Source organism: Apostichopus japonicus, chromosome 20 (assembly GCF_037975245.1).
Source record: "Apostichopus japonicus isolate 1M-3 chromosome 20, ASM3797524v1, whole genome shotgun sequence".
Classification (NCBI taxonomy): domain Eukaryota; kingdom Metazoa; phylum Echinodermata; class Holothuroidea; order Aspidochirotida; family Stichopodidae; genus Apostichopus; species Apostichopus japonicus.
The window spans coordinates 18,103,553-18,129,342 of record NC_092580.1 but is presented as its reverse complement, the minus strand read 5'-3'; the positions used below and the strand labels follow the sequence as shown (position 1 = coordinate 18,129,342).

At 36.4% G+C, this 25,790-nt stretch overlaps 1 protein-coding gene across 1 annotated transcript in view; it reads right to left on the bottom strand.

Moving 5' to 3' along the window:
- LOC139961668 (uncharacterized) overlaps window positions 1-19,316 on the bottom strand; it is a 61,515-nt gene extending 42,199 nt beyond the window's left edge. Inside the window, exon 1 of the mRNA XM_071961052.1 lies at window positions 19,296-19,316. The gene's annotated coding sequence lies outside the window, so the exon portion shown is untranslated. The remainder of the gene's footprint in view (window positions 1-19,295) is intronic.
- Window positions 19,317-25,790: the final 6,474 nt, after the last annotated feature.

The window sequence follows — 25,790 nt, the reverse complement described above, 5'->3', positions numbered from 1 at the left end:
GTACCTCTGTTCATACTTCCCCTTTATACTCAGGAGTGTTGGAATGTAAATACCAACATGGGTCCGAATTGTTCACGTTCTCTCTACGGTAACGCAATTTTATGGGCCGTGGGTGTCTTGGTAATGTTAATGCGTACCGTGAACACATGTGTGATGGGTACAATGCACTATATATATGCATCACAACTTCACAAGTTACATTGGCATACAAGCTCTATACATACGTCCTCTTTAATTGTTAGAGTTTTGGAATGTAAATGCCATCTTGGGTCACAATTACAGCCGTACTCTAAGCTGCAGTTCAATTTACTTACATGTTTTGTGTTTTTTTTTTCTGTAATGTTGATACATACCGTAAGAACGTATGTAAGGCGTATAATGACCTCTATCTGTATTATCAACTGAGTTATTCGTCTATGTTACAACCTATATATTCACACGTCCCTTCGGTCCCAGTGTCTTATAGAACGTAAATACCCGACACCGAACACACTTTAGCTTAGCAACAGTACAATTTTCATGCTCTAGTTGTGTCTTTAATTCTAACACGTACAGTGAGAACGTGAGTAAGGCGTACTGTGCATTCTCAGCAGTTTGTATCACCTATACTACACACATGAGGCCTCTCATCCTAGTTTAGGGCGGAATTTTATTTCGCAAAAGAATGTATCCAGATATCTCCCTGTGTTATTGATTAGCTGCCGTGGTTAAAAACAACTTGGACTTTTCTATGATAACACCAAAAGGTCCCTCAAAGCGTATCGGCCTACATATAGTACGTTGAGCAGTCCAATTATGTTTTACTGCAGCGGTGAATGATATATCCCTTGTTTGTCTCACAAATAAACTCTTGAAATAAAATGAAACACGAATAACTAAAATGTTTGTGTTTCTCAATTTGTTTATTCTCCGTACGACAGACGTACTTTATGTCAGGCCGTCTTGAACACTTTTTGTGCCCAATGTGCGCAAACTGGATTTGCAATTCCTTATATGATAAGTAAATTGCATTTGCACGAATCTCAAGAGTATTATAAAAATTCATAATTCATAATTCATTACAGTGATAACATTTCATACAAACATTTTGTGCATAGATAAAGTAGCCCAAGGTATCGCCGGGGAGAGAAATACAAACAACTTGATCCGGTCTCAGCTCCCGCGCATGACCCCTAAATATACCCCGAGAAATCTTTGTAAAGGTGATGTATGCATGCTCACCTTTATTTAGAGTCTGTTGTCTCTTTGTTGTAACGGTGTCAACTTTGTTCTGTTTCTGACTATATGTGTTATCCATAAACCAAACGAGCTAATCAAACGTTATCTGTCCGTACAAAAGGAGTGATTTAACATTCTGTATAAAAAAGGAGGGGTTCAACATTCTGTGCAAAAAAAAATGATTGGTTTAACTTTCCATTTAAGTCACACATTGTTACAATCTCATGATATATCGATGTACCATTCCCTATGTAGAAGGATCCCTTTCCACTTACAGAAAATAGGTTAGTTTGTTTGCGAGTATCATTCATGTTGGCCAAGGGGAATGTGATATCATTAACGTCCTCAGAGCGCTAACAAAATTTTATATCGATTTTTTGTTAGTTTGATATATCTAAAATATTCACAAATCCAGAAATTTTAGCCACTCTTGAGTGGTTGGAGGCGGTGAATTTTATAGGCAAATAGTGTCACATGAATTATCTTTACTCACTATACTGTCAGGGAATTCTTACTACTCATTTGAATATACGTATATAGTAGCTGATTATGGGATGAGATTACACCTGGTGGTGCTTCAGTCCCTTGTGTAATTGAAAACCAGATACGGCAACATAAAATTACAATCACCAAGTTGAATAACAACTTCTGGTAAATGAATAAATTATGACATGTTGTAATTAATTTTTATTACATCGGGGCAAACATTTACCACTTGAGACTAGCACGTTTATCACTGATCAGTAGAAAATAGTCCATTAACGTAAATCAATTAACTAAACAAACGTTGGGTTCCCGCTTGGCTTGGTTTATTTGGCGTTGGTGTATTTATTGTAAATGAACACTATAAATATATACGCTTCGCGTGGTAAATAGTACATCTTAAGTTTTGACAACCAACGTTGAAGAAGTAATTTTACCGAGGCCAATGCGTTTTCCAAAACAAGCTGCAAAATTTGGTCTGCTTGCGAACGCGACATTAAAGTTGTTAGTTTGGGCTCATGTAGATAAATTACAACATGTGTAACTCAACGTCTGGTTTTTTCACAATATTCTAGACTAAAATCCGCAAACAAGGCGTGTTATTAGCTTGATCAGACTAGGTTAATTATTTTTAAAGAAATGCAAGATAAAAACTCAAATTTTAGAAATGTTACATGTGACTCTTTACTAACAAAGTGTCTGAGTGACGTTGATTGGCGTCAAAATTGACTCCAAAATCTAGGTGGGTATCTTAGTTCATGATTTCTACTTTCTGAGTGATACTTGCTAAGTTTGGACAAATTTTGGTAATTTTTGGTATAAAAATAGAGCAAAGGTAATCTCTACAAGTTTAAGAAGGAAGGAGTTTACAATGAATTAAGCAAGCTTATAACATTAACTATTTTCATATAACACGTTACAAAAAAATTGCCACTTGTCAAACACTAACCTTCAAATTCCTGGCAAAAATATGGAGATAGAGAGGTAATTGCAGGTATGAACCCGAAAATGTGCTAAAAAGTCTGGCGATGTTGACGCATATGCAAATTGTATCAAGCGTTTTAAAGTCACCCTCAACGTATATATGTGTCCCTCGTTTCCTCGTCTAATGTAACACCTTTCAATGTCCGTGAATAATATCGAGGGTTAGAACATCTGGGAAAGTATAAAACTTTGCTGCGATAGAAGTAGGCCGACCGTACATACAGACTAATGACTTTTTCGGGAAAATCTGTTTTGCAGGTCTGTGCTTAGCGAGACTATCATGACGTATTGGAATAGAGGGTACTAAACATGAAGATAAAGATGTCAATAATCATGAAAAGAGGAGAAAGGAGGGAGGGGTGGGGAAGGAGGCGGGGTGGAAATGAAACTGGTTGTCACACGAAACGGTTTAACACTGTGCTGTTTACACTGATAGCAAATAATTCAGGACTACGTGAAAACAATATCTATAATCATTTTTTTTTATATATAAATTCCAGTGATTTAGCCTTACAGTAATCTATAGGGTAACACCATCATTAAGAAAAAGATGAAATACTGATGAAACTATTTTTCTCCATAGAAATAAATTGCGAACCTACATAAATTTTGGTTATTGTTGTATCGATCGAGCTAACAAGGAACCGCAAAAAAAGCTTTTTGGTTGTATATTGGCACATCTGACTGCTGTGATTGATTCAAGAAAAATGTATAGGAGTTGTAATAAAGCTTATAGGACAAACGTCCAATCGTGATCTGAAAGTGGTCATAGCCACAGTTGGATATTGTAGTTATTGCAGTGTTTATAATTCAAACTTCCAAATGGCGTGTTGCATGCACTAGTGTTTCAAGCTTATACAGAAAATTATATTTTCTAGGCAACTTATATACCCGCAGTTACCCGACTGCGAGTAATAGAGCTACCGGTAAAAAAAATCCTAATGTGTTATTATGGTAGTTAAAATGGTTAGTATTGCCAGATTATTAATTTTTGCCGTTTTTATTGAACAAATGTGAATTACTGACAACCAATAAATTATACATCCATACCAGTATACCATTTCATTGTATTCGTGTGGCGTAACTACGCAGTTTGTTTTTTAATATCAGCTGCGTCACATCATATTTAAATCTGTATAGATATGTATGCGTTGCAGTCTATTATCAAAAACCTACTTCCATTCATTCCGTCAATACAAAACAGGGGAGCTTTATTCCCCTCAGTCATTCCTGTTATATAGTTTAATCTGGTTGTAACTAGAGAAATATTTGCTTGCATATATTCATTGGGGCTGCTGCAGTGCTTAAACGACTAGTACACATATCTGTATCTACATGCACGTTAAATATGATGTTGGTATGAGCCTTTATCAGAATAGTTACAACGATGAAGTGTTATAACATTATTGAATTTCGTCTCTAGGGTAGCGATGAAGGCCCTAATATATCTTCATTTTAGTCAACGTTAACATATTTTGCTTGTTGGATCAATTAGATTCGAATTTGTTTGCAAAATATAGAGAACCTCGCGAAACTATATATCCAATTCTGGTAGCGTAGATAAGGTTACTCCAATGAACGGTGTAAAAGTAGGCCAAATATGGCAGGTTAGGTGTATTCCTTGAAATTGGAGATGACACACAAAAAAGGGCTCCTTTCATATATGTTAAAGTATTTAGCAAATTCAAATTAAACTTGGGGTATGAGAGTATCAGTGGGGTGTCCTGGCGTAATATAAAACAACTATATATCTTAATGTGTACACTGTGTATGTTCAATGACCATATATGTTATATGTTTGTACAGCCATATATAGTACAAACATATAACAATATATTTGTACGATTTGATGTTAAGATAGAACATTCCGCTGCTCTATCGTAGTATTTAAATTTTGTCTCAGAGTCCACCCAGACATAAGGCAAAATTTGAAGTGTCTGAGAACAAGGGAAAACATGCCGTGGGGAAACAATATGTGATATTAAAACTTGTTATGTTTTAAACATACACCATCGTTTAAGTGTTGAGATGTTTTTTAGCCCAAGAAATAGATACGGTATTAGAATGAATCTAAGGTTAACTTGGTTAACAACCTCAACAGTAGAAAGATTTAAACAGTAATATTTAAAAGCAACAAAATGTGTAACGGTATGAGAGGTTATTTCTTCAGACAAATCATAAAAACATTACATGTATCTTCAGTAGTCTCTGTGCGTGAAGAAAGGTGAGAGGGGGAGGGGGTGGAGGGGGTGGAGGTAGATGCACAAGCGTTTCCATAATTCCCTTACATCAAAAATAAATGAAACTTATACATAACAACAATGACAGAAAGAAATACCTGGATTTTAATTTTGTCTGATGTTTGTTGCAACAATGCAGAGTGTATAGTGTTCTAAGGTTTCCTTCAACTTGTGCAATGTTCTTGTAATAAAGAATGCACGGAGAGTTTTCGTAACATTGAGAATAGTGCATAAGATTCTCATCTTGGTAACTCGATAATCTGACATAATATATACGAGATAGATGAATTATATGTTTACCCTTCGGCTTTACAAAAAATATAAAAATATAAAATACAGAACAGAAGAGAAGAGAACAGAATCGATCACAGGTACATTTTCTTTGCAGTGATCATGCTCCCAATCTACTTAGCTTCCTGTCTTAATTACTAACCGCCACGAGCTAGCTCTAGGGTAGAGTGATTTGAGTATCTAATGTAACTATCTCGATTCAAGTTTTTCTGGAGAGGGTATAGGATGACGAAATATGTAAATGAAGCCACAAAAAACAAAACAATATTTAGTATTTTAGTAAAGTTTTTTTTTAGCCTCGACACTGAAATGATCGACTGACGAAATATCTTTATGGTAGTTGCCTTGATTGTTAGAGGTAAGCCCTGCATTCCAAAGTTGTTGGTTATCACAGTACGATATATATATATATATATATATATATATATATGGTCTTCCGTATACGCGTCTTAGAGGGGGTATACATAGTGGACTGGAAATATTATTGATTACTGATACCTCTTTACTGAATATCTGAACATTTTCTTAAAGGATGACTTTAAACTATAGTCCAGCAAGCAAGCAAAATTAGTATTAACAAAAATTTGTAAACTTTTTGTAGCAATTTCGGTTGTCGCGATTTTACCTTTAAATTACGTTAAATCTCTAAAAACGTTTTTTTACTGTTTTCCCATTGGATTTGTGCTTCATCTGAGCAATTGACCTAATGGTCTGTGTATTAAAATCAGTACTCCAGTAACGTTAATTGTTGAACTTCACATTTTGCAAACATGACACGTGGGACAGAAATACAACACGGACTATACTAATAAACGCCGAAGGACGGTTATTTTGTGCTGGATTGTGACTTGACTTATGAAATTAAAGATATTCTGCACCAGACCATGTGATACTTATACATTATTGTGATAGAGACACTACGAAGTATTGAGCCTTCCAAGCTATGTGTGTTAGCGCCTGTAACAAGGGCGTAGAAACCGGGGGGGGGCTGGGGGGGGGGGGGGGCGCCAGCCCCCCAGTGAAAAATGTGGAGGGGCGGAAGTATCATTCCGCCCCCCCGGTTCGCAAGTCAGAAAACCCCTTTTTCATTTCCAAATGAGAAAAAAAATCTCATTTGGAGCACCAAATTGCATCTAAGGCCAGGTGAAAATACAAAATTAAGTTTACAAAATGGAGTGGGTGTTGAAGTGTGCTATATTGCACCAAATTGCATCTGAGGCCACCTGGAAATGCAAAAAATTCCAAAGGGGAGGGGGACACCCCCTCCCCTTAGACCCCTCCCCCAGGCTGGCCATCAGTCTTCAGCCCCCCCACTCAAAAGTACCTTCCTACGCCACTGGCCTGTAATATTGGTATTGTATCGAGCCATTGATATACATATACAAGATCGTCGGATAAGAGCGAAGTTGGTACCTTATCGACGTCTCCTACAGCTAAATGCTAACTTGAGCCCTTACACTCCTTGTAACTATAACATTGCCAGCCGTCGTCATTTTGTTCACAAATTTTGAACTCAACTGGACTTAAACCTCATCAAGTCTTTACTTACAGCAAAGTCGAACAGATAACAACAATCTATTTCACGGTCCAAAAATGGTTCAGAATAACAAAGCCAATTAATCAAGCTTATCATTCTGTTTTCCAGCTGAAAAAATCCAAACCATTAATTCAAATATACAATCCCTATGATTTTCTCTCTTACAAATTTCTAACCCAAATTATTTTCGTGTTTTCGTTTCTTACGAATCACTGATATTAATCTTCTGGCAAATTTCCTAAGTGCTATCAAGCTGAATGATGGAATAGATTCAGGGTATGTTTTGATCTTATATCCTCGTGAGTTTCATTAATCTTAATGAGCCGTTTGCCTCAAGGAGAAAAAACAGAGAATTGTACCAATAACCTAGTTTTGATCTGACGATATAGTAGATATTATATTATACTTTGATTATTTGCATCAGAGGGGAACTTTCTCATTCCACAACCACCACTCGTTATACTATAAACCGATACACACCGGCCATACCACTTAAATATATATGATGTGTTAGTATGCTATCAATACTATTTATTGAGATTGTTTATATTGTTAACCGTTCTACAAAAAGATATGGGATGCCATTTTAAAAATAGCACGTACAGATTAAAATTAAATAATTAAAATAAAATATTACACTTAACAAAGGCTTGAGATATCCAAAAGACAGTTCTTCATCAAAGGGGCGCATATTACTTGCCAGTATTACACATTTGCTATTTTGGAGGGAAAAAAGTGTGGGGGCCCCAGTGCCCCCCCCCCCCCCGGCTCCTACCCCCTGAACTGCGCCATACAGGCTTTTAAGATATGTGCTGAACAACTATACAGGTTACATTAGATTAAACCTCTCTTTTCATTTTACGTTTTCATCACTACACGTATTACCGTGGTTATTTATCCATGTTACGCTTGACAATAGTTGTTCACGTTTTAGGTTTTGCTCACTACGTAAGGCAGTGATTGTGTAGGTGTTAGGTTTTCCTCACAATCGTATTACCATGGTTGTTTACATTTTAACGTTTTTACTCAATTACGTATGACAGTAATATTCAACTTGCAATGCTTGCTGTGTCAATATTATAGTCTGAAATATTTTTTTTTTGGAATGAAGTCGAAAAACGTTTCTAAAAGGAATCGAACGACCAGCTTTAATGATAGTGAACCATCAATGCAATGATGACGGTGTAAACAATGTTGAAGGCTTCTATACAACAATATACTGCAGTATCATCTACAGCTATATATTAATGGTAACATTAAAAATTAACGACAACAAGGACAGCAGTATTCGTATTATAAAATTTGTTTCTGCATTTGCTGATTGACATTGTAGCTTTATGTACCAAGAATGCTTACAAATTAATCAAGAATACAATAAAGCCACAAATATTTTAATCTCATCTATAGACAAAGATCTATATTGTATTCAATCTTGATTTGGTCCGGTTCTTAAATATGAAAAACACTCGCCAATGACTCGACGTTTCCAGGGTACGTGTCATCATCGTTCAATTGGTTTTTTTTTAATTTAACAAAACACTTCCTCTTTAAGTTATTTTGAATTTTAACAGCAAGAGCGATAAACCTATAGATCGCAAAACCCCATAAAATTGCCTGCGTGAGTTTCATTCTCGTGTTCATGCAACATACAAGCAATCGGTACCCTTTTTTAATTATCCGGTGTTTTGTTTACTTTCTATTGAGAATTTTCATATTTGAAATTGATCAAGGTTTCATGCAAATATATAGCAATATTGCTCTAATAACTTCTGACTATTGATTTGAATATTATTAAATAGAACAAACGTAAAAGATAATTTACTTTCCAACAACTATATGTCTAGCTAATATTCAATCTCTTAAAGTCAGCAGTTAATCCAAATTTATATATATAGAGGAGCCTTCGCGCGTTAAATTGTGTTAGTGAGCCTTCGTTGAGAAGGTACTGGATCACACGGAATTATAATGAAACGTATATAACTGAGTCGTAAGCATTCAATAGAATTGAAATTGTGATAACAACAGGAAATCATAAATATTAACATCGTTAGACAGCGATACAAGTATAGGGCGTTGAGTGCTAGTTATCTGGAAGTTTTTATTTACCCTTAAGTATTATGAAAATGAGATTACATGATTATTTATTCCATGTGTCCACGGGCACCTAGTTAAACCTCCGAGGTTGTATGCCCTGAGTCCCTCCACCCCCCTCCCTCCCCCCACTCGCCACGCGCCAAGCCTGGACTCAAGGCAGAATACATTAAGCCAAAAAAAAAGTTAATCAAGAAAATCGAGATAGCTTTTACAAGTTCACATACACCAGCCTGTTTAGTGATGCGAATTCATTCAATGGGGATATGTAATATTTTATAATCTGAAAGTTAACCTTTATACAATTCGTTTCCATCAAAATTGGCAGAAATTTGAATACCTTTAAACTTTTGGCTTGACTTTCAAAATTGAATTTTTCTCTCTTCTTGGATTTAGGTTTGTATAAATAACTCGAAAACGTAAATTATTATGATGTATGTATGTATGTATTAATGTATTTTTTCACAGGATCTTTGTAATCTTACTTTTTTCTTCAAGAAATTGTCGCATTTTTGTCCTGCAGACTTTAGACTTCTTTTAATCAATAATGTACAAACTCTGCCCGAAAGCAGTCCAAAGAAAAATTCAATTCCCCCTATTTGTTGGGTACATTTTAGTGGCTGGCCTAATTATCGACACCTTTAGTATTGAGGCAAAGTACATCTTTTTATTTAAAAGAAGTCTGCTTGAAAAGACGATATCTCTGACAAAACTCCTGAGGGTGATTTCTATCGATTGAGCCGATAAAACCAGAGACAAACATCTTAGCAACGAGGAAAACTTCCCTAACGAATTCACTGTAGAATCAGGTCAGATAATTTTATCCTATATCTATTTTTTGTCTACCCTGAAGCTCCTGGAATTCCCCCTTAAATAACTTATGAAAATAGAGTAGAATGTTTGAAAAAAATCGGAACATAATATCAGGCTTCAGCATTTAAAATGCAATATTAATAAAGTCATTCCATCGTCTTTGAGTGGTATAAGTGCTTTCTAAAGAAGATATAATTAAAAAACAAACCGTATAAATTGCAACTATAAGGCCATACGGGGATGTAACAACGTCAAGCAAATGCTTGCATCAAGCTTTGGGATGGGGAAGGGAGGGGGGGGGGGGGTTGGAGGACAGATTTATGTTGAAGATATGATGTTGACGGCGAAAGATGTTCCATTTAGTCTCGTCTGGCGGCAAAGTTTAAGGAAAATTGTCTATCGTCAAGAACATATGAACTGTTGGGGTTGGGTGTCAAATGCATGGTAATATTTGTTAAGTCCCCTAAAATAAAAATGTCGACATCCATGGAATATTTGCATGCATAACTATAGTTACCATAAAGTATCATTAAAACCAGGAAATCTGATTTATTTTCAACTTTCAGTCAATATAAAGATTGTGGTACGAATTATACACCTAACTTCCACTTCAAAGTTTGGAAATAAACCTCCATTCATCTACATTTCTATGACTGAAGAATGAGTTAAAGTGTTTAATATAACAAAGGAATGAACACAATCAGATATAACATAGACCATATATGTTAATAACCAGTATGGATCTATATACATATATATAATTCACACGTAAACGCGATTTGAAACATAGATGACATTTGTATGTTTCAAATTGTAGTGATAATTGAAATAAAAGATAATGACGTAATTAACATGACTGTGCGCATACAACATTATACTCTGTATTAACTGTAATATACATAACCTACAGATAACCTAACATACATACCTACATACATACATACATACCTACATACATAACCTACATACATAACCTACAGATAGTTTATCAGGCGTTTATGTTTGGCCGAGGTGGACAAAAAAGTCGCCAAAAATATGCCTCAGAATATACATTTTAACGTGTAAAATTTCACTTGAGAGAGAGAGAGGGGGGGGGCTAGGGGCATAGGGTGGAAGGAACCTAAGACCCACTTACATGGGTGCTAGCTTCAACGACCCCAGGAATATAACCCTCCTTTCTAAAGTCCTGGATCCGGCCCTGGAGGGTGGCAATAACGTTTGTAGTAATGTTTGAAGCTGACAATTCTTAGGCCTTTCTGAATTTTATTAACAAGTTCTGAATAGATGAACCTTCACATTTATGATTCCAAGCGAACATGAGATCAGAATTCAGAACTTGCATCAGAAGCATTTTGTTGAGATTGTACTGTACTTTACTTCACGTCATTTCAACAGACATATGAGTTCCTATATCGCCTGATTGAATTAAATGTGTAATGGATTTTCTACATTACTCAGAATAGGTTGGAATAAAGTACTCCCTTCCCGCTACCCCATTTCCCTTCCTTTCAAAAATTGAAATGTTGTGTACTTTTCTATGGCGAGGCGACTCAAGGCATAGATCATAAAAAAGAAATAGCTCAGTTAAATGTTCATCAGTTTACCGAAATTTGATGGATTTGATGCGAGAGTCAAGATTTGCCATCGGCGGTATTTTCATTACAGGGTTTCCGATAGTTGTGGAAAACCGGAAGTTATGTAGTGAATTGATCGACGTACGCTTCGAGCAATGTAGATATTTTGTTAAAGAAAACGAAGGATATACGTCAAGTTCCATTTTAGCTTGAAGAATCAAAATAAAATAGAATAAACAAGTGAAGAAAACTGAATAAACAATGCGATACACAAGAAGATTTTCATGCAACAGATCTTGTGGAGGAATCTGTACACGCAAACACGCATGTTGGTTTTACATTCCAACCGAGGACACCATTGTATTTTCCATTGTTCAAATCCACGTACCCTAACCTTAACAATACCCCATACAATAGAAATTCTTCCGAGGACGTGGTGATTCTTTAGAAATCACAACCGAGGACCTGCAATTCTTTTGTTCAAGTCCTCGGTCAGATAGAAAAACAAACGCACACACACAAACAAAAGAAAGGTAAGAACATCTTTACACAACATGGTAATTAGGTTGGGTTGTGTCTCTGTTCTTCCTACTTTTGCGTCTCTTTCTATTCGGCGGAGAACTTGCAGCTGTGACGCTGCGTTCTTGTAAGGAAAATGCTTCTTCCTCTTTTCATCTGACTGTGGCCGAAATGACGTATCAGTATCAGTTTTACCGAAAAGTTGACTATTTTGTCATACCCAACGGTTGGTTGAATAGCTTCAAAACGTAAAGAAGCTTACAAGCATTGCCACAAAATACTAAAGTATGTTAAGGACACAACCACAACACAAATGAAAACATCTTCTTCTTCTTCTTCTTTAACAATGTTACTGTGAAAAATAAATGCTGAAAATTTGACGTTGCCTATATAAAATGGTAAGATTTTGCATTGGACTTCTATTTAACTTAGTTTCTTACAGAATTAATACTCAATCAACCCTCATTAAATATTTCAATATTTCCTTTTCGCACCCAATTTAAAACAGCTTAAACTACCGTCTTTGTGAATAACTAAAATATCAATCTGAAGACTTTTTTTTTTACAAAAGACAGCAAGAAACAAGCAATACCTTTCCACCTGTTTGTTAATTGGTGACTCATCCAATCATGCCATGTTTTCAAATTTGCATAATTGAATAATATTTTCATTAGTTGGAAGATAACCATTAAATATCAAAACGATAATTGTTACCATACAGATAATTTGAAAGAAACCAACTGTTAAATACATCCAATCTATTGAGGGTGTAATCCAAATTTAATTTTAATCAGTATATGTTAATATTAACCACGATTAGAGATGAGTGTAAATAACATAGGGGTATTTTGCTCTGATAATGATAAAGGAACGCGCACGTTAATAAATTGGGCTTGCACACACTTTTAGAAGATGTGTACATATTATCATATTCCTTTTCACAACCAGGCATCCATTTCATGATGATGAAATACTCTTTACTTACAGTAATCAAACATGAATCTTGTTTGATTAACATTTAAAAGCAACATCAGCATCTTACAAGATGAGTATAACAACAAAATAACAAATCTTGTTTCACATGGTTTTACGAACATGCACAGCCATTTTTAACGGTGTTGTTTTTTTCTGCATAAATCTTGTTTAGCATGAACTAACATATAACGCTTGCCTGTTACCACGGCCCATTCTTGGTGACTCTAACCAGTATGGTTTCGTACGCAAGCCCTGAATGCACTTATTGCGCTGTTTTCAATGGCACCAAGGTATCAAATTACCAATTGAAATATAATCCCTGCAGGCTCCTCTACACTGGGACTGGAAAGAGATCCACGAATTAGTGACTCTTGAAACAAAAGGCAACAGCTGCTCAGAATAATGGTTGTAGTATGGGTCATCTCTCTATGATCACGATTGACTGCTGTGGTGATAGTCTGTTGTTTCCAAGGGAAATGACAAATGGTTGAGGGCGGTCAGTCTTTTCTATCTGTTTGCAGTAATCCTCAACACATGCATGCTTATTACATCCAGTTAAATTAAAACAATGATTAACATCAAACTTTGAGAATATGAATGTTATATATTCTTTATTTTGGGTGGTGCTTGAATGTCTGAGTCATTCCATTATATTATGCAGAAACAAATCAAATATAGAAAACATACAAAGAGTATTATTGATGTGCTCTACCACCCGAGTTACCCACAATGCACCTTTCCAAACCTGATGTACAGAGAGGTGTCACACAAATCCATTAATTATCTCTCACTTTCAGCGTTATATAATATGATATATTAGAGCAAATTACACCATGTATGTCAAGGTCTTGTGGCTTCTTGCTGACATGTACCCCGATAAAATAATTGTTTCAATTTCCTTACATATATCCAAACAGGTTCCACTTAAATCAACTTATAATCAATGAGCTATCAGCTAACGCAATTTTCACACACATTTGAGGCCTTGAAAATGCAGACTCTTTAAATGTTAAATGCCAGTTCATTTCACTGTTAACAAGTGTAAACTAATGTTGCTTTTGTGTTAATTCATGCAGGAAGAAGCAAGTGGGAATTGATTTTAGCCAGTAGATTTATTATACACAGGCATGTTGTTTTAGCAGGTGGTTAAAGTCTGGGGAAAGTATAGGCCTGCAGTTGCCATGGAATTCCATGTAAATTAAATATAAATGTAATCAATAAAACTAACTGGGTTTACATTTATGGATTGCAAGGAGGTTACAATATTGCATGCTTCTTTCGATGCTGACCTTCCCGAAACAACAGAGTGACAAGAAAAAATGTAAATTGTTTCGCTTCACATGCTTGCTTTCTTGGCGAAGTTGCTGTAAATCTAATTCTATAAAATAACATTCACTGTAAGTTTAGGTCTTCTTCTACACTTTGCGAGATAACCAAGGTATCTCACTGGGTCTACAGATCTTACTTTGACTCACATTAGGCTACACTGACTAAGTTCTAGTCCTTAAAGCCAGGTAATAATCAGCCGATACTATTTTATAGCCATGGAAAATGGGAAAATGACGTCATATAACGCCCGAAGTTTGCAAAAAATTATGCCAGTTTCCCTTCAGCGGTCACTTCAACTCCCATCAACGGATTGGTTTATTTACTGTACTTATAGATTTTTCACACCTTCAAATAACGTCAACGCTTCTTAATTCTATTAAAGCGTGACTCTTGACATTTTTGAAGTGACCTTTTACGGTCTTATGAACTGGTCGGCTTTCATCTAATGAAGAAGTACAGCAAAGAACTTTAAAATTCAAATTATGCCCTTCACAGCTTAAAGTATGATAAAAAAAAGCCAAAGGGAACGGACATGCTAATAGGATATAGAAAGTATAAAGTTCGTTTACGTTTTTATCATATAGACCAGAAATGTCGGATTAAAGTAGTTGTTTATATTTATGTTGTTGTTCCTGATGTTGCTGTTACTTCATTTATTACTGCAATGTATATATGCGGAGCAGTCATTTATGTAGTACAGTGGGTGGGGTTGGGTGGAAGTTGTTTGACCCTATACCATACACGTCGCATTAGACACGAAACAGGACAGTATTTGATACCTATTCTCCAACCCACTCGAGCCCACCTCTACCTACGTAATGCATATACTAATCGGCACAGATATGTGCGCAATTCTCTTCATAGATCGTAAAAGGTAATGCGATTATTCCAGAAATGTCAACTTTCTTATATTAAAAATGTATACTTTAATCACATTATTTCGCAACATGGTTTACATTTTAAGTTCATACACTGTATGACATTAACACGTGACAGCGTCAATTTCAATGTATGGTTGGTTCTCCCATAGAACGTAAACGCGTTCCGCCTCAAACGTATCACGAAACTTTCCTCAACGCTTTAAAACTTTGCTCTTTTCTTGTCAACTTAAATAATCTGTCATGGAATGGAAAGAAGTAGCACCGATTCCGAGGACTTTAACGCCGTTGCCCAGATGGATTGGCTTCCTAATCAAATTTGTGTACTGGGTCATGAATTCTGGCTCAGACCATCCGCATCGATCACACTTCAAAGATAAAAATAAACGTGTTACTTAGAGGGACACAAATCCAACATGCACCATCGTTGGTTATCGTGATAGAGATAATTGTGATCAGCCAATTACCCCAAACAGGTAAGACAGTTCTTATTCCATCATATTTAGGAGATAACGCAGAGTTAATGTTCCCTAAAACACAACGACTTGAGTAAGTCTACAGCGTAAGTCTACATGTAATGGAGATGGATTTTGCTCATGTTAATTCTGCAATATAGAAGCTTTCACCATGATTACTATGACGTTGTTTCACACTGTTTACATTCCACCGTGAAATGACAGAAAGAACAAACACAGCTACGGGAAACAAATTGCACTTCAGACCCTACAAAAATTGACGAAATTGGACGACGTTGAATTATTACTTTGAAAGGCCTCTTAGAAATTATCTTTTGTTTTCTAGGTTGACTCTCTCCAATGTCAGTGAAATATACCATTCTCGGTTTAGTGCCAAATTTCTCTCTCACTTCGTCAGGTTAACTCAAATCTCCCACAAGCATAAAGGAAGCGGTGCCGGATTTTTCGCCTACCGCCAATATTGCTTCCTCTACACTGGTAAATATCAAATGACAGAGAAATGAAGGCCATGGAGAGAAAGGAAAACAACACGTTAGGAGACTTCCAATCTAGTGAAACATCAATATGCATTTCAGAGAGAAAGAATATTACATGACCATTAATAATGTAAACATATGAACATGAGAGAAGCACGAAATGTGATCGAGTTAACCTCCATCGAGGATGCAAATATAACAAGGGCGTAGGAACCGGGGGGGGGGGCTGGGGGGGCGCCGGCCCCCCCCAGTGAAAAATGTGGAGGGGCGGAAGTATCATTCCGCCCCCCCGGTTCGCAAGTCAGAAAACCCCTTTTCATTTCCAAATGAGAAAAAAATCTCATTTGGAGCACCAAATTGCATCTACGGCCAGGTGAAAATACAAAATTAAGTTTACAAAATAGAGTGGGTGTTGAAGTGTGCTATATTTCACCAAATTGCATCTGAGGCCACCTGGAAATGCAAAAAATTCCAAAGGGGAGGGAACACCCCCTCCCCTTAGACCCCTCCCCCAGGCCGGCCATCAGTCTTCAGCCCCCCACTCAAAAGTACCTTCCTACGCCACTGAAATATAACCATATATAGTGATACCCATGTGTGAATAAAACATGGATTGTATAATACAATTTGAGTTTCCAAATTGGGTCAATTGGATATGATACTTTTATTGAAACTTCTTGCACTATATAAGAGCGAACCTTTGGGCCACACTTCACTCCCTTGTCAAAGCGGTTCTCTGACCAGAGGCATGACATTAGTTCCACTGCACTACACATATCACCGATGGGCAAAGTGAGGCCCGGGCAAAACTTTCCGTCCGCGGCTTTCCGTCAGGAGGTTTTAAAAAAATCCTCAATATCCGAGAAATGTCTTTATTCAACCACAAATTAGCCGAAACAATGAATTTTCTGAATGAGCGACGAAACATCCTTTAGACTTTGGGAAGTTTCTATATAGAGTATATTTGTAATATGATTTTCAGTATAACAAATGGACAATGCACCGCAGATTGTAGCACTGTTACTTCCCAAATAATCTAATATTCCAGTTTTAGTCATTTGAGTTAGTACCTTTAAAGTTTTGCTTATCGTTGATTATCAACATTTTCACTTTGGCACGCAAGATCAATTGCCAGTCGAAGCGGGATTTTCACTCAACATTCGAGTGCTGACGGACCGTGATTGTAGTAAATGTTATATACAAGGGCAGCTTACTACTTATCGAAAGTTGCTTCAAATCATCAGAATTGTAACATTCTTATACAAGCCATGCCATCTTTACAACTACTTGGAGACCCCTTTGTCTATATATCCAAAGGATCTAGTCATTAAAGAAGGACTTAATTTAAATTTAAGTAAGAGACCGTTTCATTTCAAAAAAATGTTGGTGTCCCACTTGAAAATCGGCGTCTTCGGTACTTTAACCTTGCTGCGAATTCTGCGCCTCAAAGCCAGCCGAGCGTTGGTTCCCGCCTGGTATACAGGTATACCGATACGGCAATCAGCCGCTGCAACTATGATATCCCTTCTGTATCAAAAACACGAGACTTCATCCTAATTTGGCTTCATAAATTGCTATCCAACTCTTTGGATGAAGGACCTTAAAAAGGGTACGTAAAGATGTCAGATATTTTGAATTAAAGTACCATTGGGTATAGCCTCGGTTAAGACTATATCATTGTAAAGAACTATAAGTACTTCCACGAGAGGTCGCTGGCGTGTACATTTTTTTATACGTTTTTAAGAAAAATAGTATTAGCATTCTAGGGCAGTTACTCAGTAATCCCGAAGCGCTATTCTCAAACTAAACAACTTCCTGCCGTTTCAGCAACAGTTATGTACAAATGTGCATTGACTTGATGTTGGGGTAAAGTGTCTAAATTTCGATTCATGATACAAATGAGGTATTTCAGGCAGGTAGCCTTTGGGGAGAGCCAAAGTAAATAGAATTCCATAAATAGGCTATATGTTGACTGTCTTTCAATGATCTAACGAGACATCCCGTAGTATGAATCCTTTTTTTTTAAGGGATTAAACACTTTTAGAACCGCCCTTTATGTGAAGCAAAACATCTCATTTACGAAAAAACAATTATAATTAAAAATATCAGGGACAAAAAAACGTCATGTACTTTGATTCATTTTGTATTAAAAACACATTTCACTAAGTCTTGCATGACTTTAGTGATACATGCATAGTATGTCTTTGTGCCACAGTACGTAGATGAAGACATCGTTGACGTAAATAACTGAAATAATGCAGGTTGTGTATACAAAGCATTACCACGCGACGGATTTATCTTCATCCGAACCTCCTAATCTCCAAATATCATCAACGGTGAGATATAAAGCTTAAACTGCTGTGCCGCCGTGCCGGGATTGAGCCACTAGAGCTAAGCATCTATTGCCGTGGGAGTTGGGAGTATTAAACGTTATATAGATTATTACAGATTCAAGGTCGTAAAATAATATTTTGAGAGGACAATTTAATGTAAAGGGTCGATCTTCATCAGCTTTTGAATAGTTCTGGATCAACTTCAAAGCAACCACTTATAGTGCTGTAATTTAATATCTTAAATTGCCTTAATTAACTATGTAAAGTTTATTTAGCATAATGTAAACTTTTAAATTTGTATACATAACAACAACTATAGTCAAGGTACTTCTTGTTACGTGTACCTTCTTCTGCTAAAATTTCGTCTTCAACGCTCAAAAGACATTTTAGCCTATCTATATATTTTCTCTACTCGTACTTCTTACGTCAGCTTTCGAGGCTTATATGGAAATATTTCATTTCAGAGAAAATAAAACATTTATGAAATCGTATATGTACAGCGCAGCACTACATTCGATTATTTAAATTACGTATTTTATTAATGTATGTTTTGATTTTTGAAAACAACAATAAAGCATCGTTTTCCACATCTCCTACACATATCAAAGAACTTGGATTTAAAAAGCTACCTCAACGCTGACGTTTGTCTCATTTCACCAATTTTCAAATCTTAATTTGTTGCCTCTAATAATTTATTTACGATTGTATTTTTGATTCCCCACGGGTTTTGTATGTAACCTAGGTTTTATATTACATCACACCAATTCGTGTTAGGCTACGATTACATCCACATCTTTTAGTGTAACCTACATCTGTCGGAAGGTTTAAAGACATATTTCGTATTGCGTTAACGGATCATGTAACCTCACAGCAGGCTTCCCACAAATGATGTTTGCACTCTTCGCACAGAAGGTACATATACCGCATCATTTAAACGATGATACCTCTCCACGAATCCCTCTTGCCTTTGTCACTCTAACGACATTCTAGACGAATGCACTTACACTTGATGGAAGCATTGGCGACAGAAATGGTTACTCCACGAAGCAATTAATTTGCATCTCGGGGATGAACTTACCCCAGAGTAAAAAAGAAGCTGGTGGTAATAAGCTGTTTCTTCGTCGAATCAAATCCCTCCCGTTTTTCGTGATTACTTTTCTGACGTTCATTCGAGCTATCAAGTAAATGATTAATATTCTTGCACCTTTGTCCTTTTCAAAACTTGAACAGTTTCCAGTAAGGTAATTTATACAGTAACCAGGGAAGCCATAAATAGCTCTGATATCTCTAAATGAAAGAAGGAGGGCTTTCTTCGTTACTTAAAATAAATCAACGTCGAGAAAAGCCGGTCGGATGGTAAATAATCTTATCACCAAGCAGAGAGTCATTTGCAAATGTTTTGGTGCTCAAATCCTTTACCAGTGAACTCCAGATATTCCACGTGCGAAGGATACATGGAAGCCATCTCTCTACATGGGTAGCCATGGTAACAGGATGATGACGTAGGGAGTATTGGAATTCTTGGTATGATACACAATCTACCGATCGAGATGGCTGTATTTTACAGTAGAGCGAGACGTTTGTGGAAGTCATTCCCCGGCTATTTTAATGATTACGTTTTTATGTTAGATTTACTATGAGATCTCATTTTAGTTGCATGTGGACCTCCGGATGATATCCATTTCAGTTTTTCCTTGCAGTATATTAGTTGGATCATATCTTGTGCAATATTACTCTTTCAGTCATAACCTTTGAACTTGCTTTGAACTTTTCATGACAATTTATTTCGTCCAGATGGCAAGGCTATGGTATTACTTAGGTTATTGGCCAGTCATAATCAACGTATACACAGGATGTGTTGCGTGTGAAACTAATCCATGGAACAATTTCGATAGCTCTGTTATATTAATATTAATTCTTTTTCGTTTACAGATGGAATGATTATAGTATTATAGGATTTATCGAACATAGTAATAATATACACAGCATGTGTTGCATGTGAAGGTAATCTTTACAAAAACCCAAATTGATTTGATGGATTCTAATTAATTATTTTGTTCCATAGAATGATGATTAGATATGTTAATGACCAGTTATTCTTAACGTACACAGTACACTTGTGAACGTAATCAATATCACAAGCTCAATAACAGAGGTATCAGAGGTATAGACAATAATTGTACAGAGTATATTGTGGAAACAAGAGGCAATAAATCATCACAAATAAACATGACACGAAAGGAAGAAATATTATTTTATATTTCTCAGTATCTTATTTATAGAGAAGCAAACTCTACTCAGCTTCTTGCAGATGAATTTATAACATCTCATAACTGTATTGTCTAAAATGTGTCCTTGCTTTTGAAAAGTACTGTTATTAATGGATACTTACCCAAACACACACACACACATACACAAATCATCCATAAAGATGGAATAATATAAAAACTAATTATTCCTAGCCAGAAGGATGTCGATGTAACAAAATTATCATTATCGTCCATAAAGATCGAATAGTATAATTAAGAGATAATCAATCAAATGTGATAATAGTAATGAAAAGCAATGTTTTTCATAGAATTATCACAATAGCTTTGATAACTTGGTCATGCTATGCATATACAACTACACACTAATTGCAGGGTAAGTTCAGGCTTTCCTTGAAAAAACTGATTATTCCTAGCCAGAAAAACATCTATGTAACAACATAATGAAGGTTGAACTTTAAAGAAACATATTCGAGGGGGCCTGCGTGATTATGTGTATTTCAATTATATGTATAGTAAGCAAACAAATTCCAATTTGCGTTTTCCTTTGACCAATCGATGCTAGGTACTTTTAGCAACATTTTCTGAACAACCCTCCTAACCCCACCACCTCTCGCAACCCTATAAATAAATGTACAAGAAAGGTGTCTGAACTTCACCGGTTTATTCAGTCGTGCGAGCAGAAATGGGCAGCAGAGCGCGAAATGAAAGCGCATATACGGTTATAGCGCTAGTTAAGTCATGGAAAGTACAGTCGGTGAACATGTTAACCGTCAACAATATCATCAAGGAAAGTAACGCCGTGTAAGTAAATATTGAAACATGCCCAGACAGCATAATCAGATTCGGTAAAACCTAATTATATTTTGAACCCGACTTTCTTTTACAGAACAGCGACCCATCCATGTCAAAACAACGCCGTCCTTGTATTAAAAATAAAAGTATATATAAGTTAAATATGCAGGAAGTCTTAGCTTCTAAGTTCCTGTTTGTCTCTGCTGTTTATAAAGAATTGTGTACACAGTGCTGGTAAAAACACTGTTATATTTCGTCACCGAATATAGACACTGGACACGAACACCACTCCACACTTAACCCTAAGTACCGTACATCGAGCATGGGATTGTGTAACCATGACAGTGTTTTACGTCACGTTTAGGTATCATGAGTCCCTTCCCAAAAGTAACATATACTACTCATGATCTCGTATAAAGGGGTGGGCAGCGTTTACTGTGTTTAATGTATTCGAAGCAAATACTATAAATGATCTAACCAAAACGATTCCCTATTCCCTTCATACATACACTATACTTACTGTTAATTACGTTCATCGGTAAAAAATAATTTAGATTTTCAGACGTTCCTCCACTAGAAAATCCCATAGCAATGTAGCTAATGAACTTGACTCATCACGTTTCCATGATTTCGACCATTTGAAAGAAAGTCGATTTTAACATTTCAATATTTTGAAACTTTGCTGGTTACAAAAGCAGTTTGGGCGACATAACTGTTGAAAATCGGAGTCAAACTCGTTAATTTATAGCTGCAATTCAGTTTCTATTGCTAGACTAAAATAAGAAAGTTATTTCGCCAAGCAACGACGTTGAAATATATCTCGCCATTTAACAGTCCAGATCTTTAGACTGAACCTGTCAAGGAGGATTTTAAACATTCATTACGATATAGTAGTTGGTGTATAGAATATTATACTTAATCCATATGAGGATTGCCACTCCCAAGTATTGACAAGCCGTTCCTTCTTTAATTATTGATCTTAATTGAATGCTTGGCATGTTCTTAGCATTTCAGTGAAAAGAGCTTGCCGGCTTCGAAGAAAACATATTTCTTAAGCAGAAGAAATTAGATTTCTTGCTTATTTCATGTGGAGGTCTAAAAACTGATCACACTTGATTAAATACCGAAGTCACTGCAGCGGGCAGAGCATACTGGAATTTCAATAATTCGCTACTTGCTGATAAATAGTTGATAATAATTCTATTTGTTTCTAACTTTTCTAATGAATATATTAATGAGGTAAATATTATCCTAATCCTCTTTTACGGAGATCCCGGAATTATACGTAACATTTCTTCACAAGAAATTCAACGAATTCAAACTGCCCTAATTTTGCCCAGTTATGCAGTGACCTCATTTTCGTGACACAGAGGCAGAAGTTAATATTTCTTTAATCCATTAAAGAGTTATTCCGGTGGCAGACAATGTCATCATAATAGATAAAAACATCCAGATATGGTTGTTGAATGCAATATCATTTTGCCCCTTGAACCCGCCGTTACCTGCGTAATGTAGGAAGTGACCGAAAGTAGGAGGTCTGTGGTGTCATTATGTCAGATGTTCTTCAATATATTTTCTCTCTTATTATAAACTACGTGTTGATTAATTCGTCAAATGTGATTTTAAATGCTTGCTATAAGCTGGCAATGTTCTATGTGTTTCTAATTTCATTCAAATGCATTTTTGTTTATGTAGAAATATTATTTTCCTCTCTGAGTGATTGATCATATTTTGATAACGAGAAAACGAATACACTTCATCTTCTCTATTGCCACGATGGCATCATATCACGTTACAGTTGCCAGATGCATTCACAAAAGATATTTCTAAACTTGAAAACAAAAATCGTGTCTTCGCACCTTCACAATGCCATGACGATGTGGGTTTGAGCTAACAGTGTAAAAGATATTAAGAGAGAAAATGTTCCCGTCATTACGGAACTGTCTCAAATAATAGCCCTTGGGTATTAATGGATATGCCGGTGGCTGGGTGGTACGGTATGCTAAACCATGCTGAATGTTTCTTATAAAAATCCTCTTGCATTGAATCGTATTAAAACCACAATCTAGTGGCTGAAGCCTGATATCTTAAAAAACTTGCTGGATACTGTTTAAGTTTAGGTTTATTAAATTGTAATAACCTAAGTAAATACTCTGTAGAATATCTGCCCAGATGACACAGAGCTCGAGGGTAGATATCTCGGTGACGTACCAATATATTCTAATATGTAGCCTTGAGGAGGACCAACAACCGATTGTCCTCTTTGTTATAATTTCGAGAGAAAAAATGATAGCGTTCCTTTAACATTTTTTTCTTCAGGAAGTTCCCGATTGTGGTTCTTCAATTCTTCAAATGTTTGACACTTTTAACAGTAATTCCAATTGAACGGTTCGGTTGTAGACAAGACGACGCCTTGTCCCACGATTTATTAATTTGTTGTTGTTGTTGAATTGCATCATCTTTAAGTGTATACAGCAACGGTACACTCGGTGGCATTTGTTTTGCGGAAATCGGGAATGCAAATGGTATTGCTTACTTCATTTAACCTAACCTATACTGAGGTCTGTTCCTGGCTATTTCTTTCAAAGAAATAACTTATTCTGGGAGGGCAATGCTGGTTTAAATATACATTTAAGGAAGATTCACCTTTGGGACTATTAAAGGGTCCTCGGTGTATTTTAATTTCTTAAATATATAGTGTTCCCTCGTAGCCTTCTTGTGGAGCGTTTACCTTGCTCGGAATATCTAGTATCTTGAATTGATTTCGACATCCATACTGCTTTTTTTACAGTGTTATCAATTCAGTGGGTAATTAGCACCCTCTGCAGAACACGTTAATTCCCCTCTTATTTTGAAAGTTTGACAAGTATTGCAATTTTGAAACTTTTTTGTTTCTTTCAGGACCTCACATGTTACGTAACGTTTACCATGTAGGAGAAACGTACGAAAATAGGTCAATGGCAGGAATTTAGGTAAGGTATAAATCCCTTTGGTGGACCTTTCAAGACATGCAACCTTTTTGAGTTTATAGTTATTGATAAAATAATATAACATAACATATATAATATCTTTAATGTGTAGTTAAGAAAATCCCGACAAGTATTATAGTCAAACCTGCATTACAGATGTAGTTAGCTCTATAGAGTACACAGATAAGTTTGTTTTATACAAGATGATAACAACATGTTCAGGCGAGGAGAAATACTTTCTATTCTTAGTATGAACAGTGCACAAGTTATTTCGGGATGTAAAATTGCGGGTATTATCTAAAACCTAGGTTCTCAACCTTTTTCTCTCCAGGGACCCCTTGAGATAAAGTGAAATGTTTGGAGGACCCCCGGACAGTGACCGCCGGCCTGGGGGTGGGGTACAAGGGGTGTCTCCCTCCCCTTTTGGTTTTTTTTATAATGTTTGAGGGTTAGATGCGAAATGGTGCATTATTTTGGGACTTTTGAAGTAAATTTATGTTCAAGAATTAATGTTTAGAAATGCATTTTTCTGGGCCTGGAATGCAGTTTTCTTAGACCTGCAAGTATTGCTAGGCATAGGCGGTTAGGCCTACTTGGAAATTCTTTCTTTCAAATTATATATTTCCCAATTAAATTTTAATTTGGAAGCGATGAGTTGTCAGATACAAACTGGTTGATTCTGCATGAGGTCAGGAGAATTATGTGTTTTCTTTGTCAGAGATAGCTGCAAATGGCATGCACCGTTTGTTTGTGTCAAATCCAAGTTAGTTATAACTTTTCCTCCACCAAAGCCTTATAACTACCGCGCTTCGCTGTGTCAACAGTGAGCAACGCATCGTAGTTATTGCTCTGCATATTAGGATGTATAGTGTGCAGTTAAGTTGTACACAACACTCGGGTGGCATGTTATCCATACCTCACCGAATGTATACCAATGAGAAACTATATTACTTGTTTTCATCGGGGAACGCACGATTCAACATTTATCGACTACTGACCATGGTCTGCTCATCAGGGTCCGACGTATTGACGGCTAGCCTAGCCTAGATTTCTAGAGGCATACATACTTCTTCCTTCGACTATATCTCTCATTCCATTTTTCACGAACCTCTTCGGCTTTCGCGGACTCTTATTTTTTCACGGACCCTTATTTTTTCACGGACCCCCTGCGGACCCCTTTGCCCTCACGGACCCCCAAATAAATTTCACGGACCCCCTAGGGGTCCGCGGACCCCAGGTTGAGTAACCTGGATCTAAAAAGTAAAGCAATGTGGTATAATTTTCGTAATAAACTGCAACTGTGCAATGAAGAGTACCATGCCACAATTAGAGCAGTGTACAACTGGAGAAAAGGTTTACCAGGAAGAGCACATAATATTACGTAACGGGAGCGATTGCTGGTTTGCTTACTTCTCTTTAGCGCTTTTGACATGTTTTTGGGCATGTTTCAGCTTAAATGTGGAAGAGGGTGATTAAATGAACAGATGGTTTGAAATACGAACTGAATATAAAATCAAGTTTGAACATTTGTTGGAAAGTATT